Source organism: Oxyura jamaicensis, unplaced genomic scaffold (genome assembly GCF_011077185.1).
Source record: "Oxyura jamaicensis isolate SHBP4307 breed ruddy duck unplaced genomic scaffold, BPBGC_Ojam_1.0 oxyUn_random_OJ72731, whole genome shotgun sequence".
NCBI lineage: Eukaryota > Metazoa > Chordata > Aves > Anseriformes > Anatidae > Oxyura > Oxyura jamaicensis.
Window position 1 is genome coordinate 1 of NW_023311206.1, and position 1,536 is coordinate 1,536.

At 40.4% G+C, this 1,536-nt stretch overlaps 1 long non-coding RNA gene across 1 annotated transcript; it reads right to left on the reverse strand.

Annotated features, from left to right (window-relative positions):
- Nucleotides 1-26: 26 nt before the first annotated feature.
- On the reverse strand, nucleotides 27-910 carry LOC118159931. Its single transcript, XR_004747287.1, has 2 exons — nucleotides 739-910; nucleotides 27-309 (listed from the first exon to the last, which is right to left on the reverse strand). It is a non-coding gene; the product is annotated as an uncharacterized LOC118159931 (long non-coding RNA).
- Nucleotides 911-1,536: the final 626 nt, after the last annotated feature.

A 1,536-nucleotide genomic window follows, 5' to 3' on the forward strand; every position in this document is an offset into this window, starting at 1 on the left:
ATTCCCAAAATACAGACACACACACATGCAAATCATAAAATTCTACCATCATTATGTCTGAAAGGTTTCTGGAAGGTTTCTGTGCAAACAACATTTGCACAAACCACAAGATTGTGCTTTGGCAGAATTTTCAAGAAGTGAATGCTACGGTTATACCTTGCTGTTGGGCCTTCTTTAGCGCAACATCTGCATGCGGAAATATCTTCTGCACGGCTTCTAAAATATTCCCTACTGAATTTTCAAAAAGCGGCTTAAAAATCCACAGCGCAGCTTCAGAACAGAAGGATTTTATAGCTGCACCACAGTATCCTAAGAAACAAAAATCAAATGTTACATTAGTCAAGGCCCATGTTTACAATAGCCAACATTTCAAGAATTTGCAATGCAAAAACTAAGCAGCTTAACAGGGGATTCAAAGTGCTAACGCTCTGCTGGGAAGTTTGCTTATGTTGCTCACCGCCTCATGTCCTGTGCTTAGGAAGCCCAAGCAGACTCCTCAGCCAAGCTAGACTCTTGAGGAAGATGCCCCCAAACCATTCAATGTTCGCAGACAACAACAACAACGACAACAAAAAGGAAACACATGAAAGCATCTAACGCTGATTGCTACAAAGGCGTGCCGGCTGATTCACTGACTACTTGTGCAGCAAGGCACAAGAGCTTGGGTACTGCCTGGCACAAGCTAAGATTCTTTACAACTTAGGCACAAGCATTCATCCAGTTTGCTTGCAGTCTTACCTAGGCATTTCTCAGCTAGCTCATCAAGCAACATGGCCGGTGCCTTAGGGATCCGGTCACGACTATGAAGCTTGGAAATTTCTTTTCTAGTCTAGAAACAAAATCATTGCATTTTAGCTTGCCCTAAGGTTGCCTTAAAAACACCCACAAAAACAAACCAACCAAAAATCAAACAAACCAAAAGCAATCTTCCCTCAAAACCCCTCATAGATTAATACACTTTTTTTACTTGCCTAACTTCCAAGTCTTGTACACTTAGGTAATATACACTCTGCATTTTCAACCAGGAAAGCCACGATTTCTTCATTTGGTACCCTGAACTTCTTCTAGGAACCTGCAATGAAAGAAAAGGCACTTATAGCTTCTGTAATGCGTTTCCAAAACTGGAGGCCTAAGGACCCAGAGGAAAATACTCTAAGGAAAAAATTATCCAGAAACAGATCTTTGTTCTCCAAAAAACTGCTCTAAAATTGAGCAACCTTTCATTGGGACAGTCTCATTAGTTCATCAGATTTGCTTGTCAGTCAGGAAAGTTTAAGATAATTAACAATATTCCTTACAATTTTTAAGGGAATTTTTAATAGGCATCGGAATTGCTACATGAAAATGGCCTCAAAAAGATAGAATGAAAGATGATAGAGTAGCTAGGCTTTTGAAGCTTTGCTGCACTGGACTGGACAATAACGTTCTCCGTCAAATGTATTACATGCCTTTTGTTACACTTTTCCCATTGTTGCTTTTCAGCAATTACCAGGAATAACATCAAGCACCATAGGGAGATGCAGATCCTGCAGGACA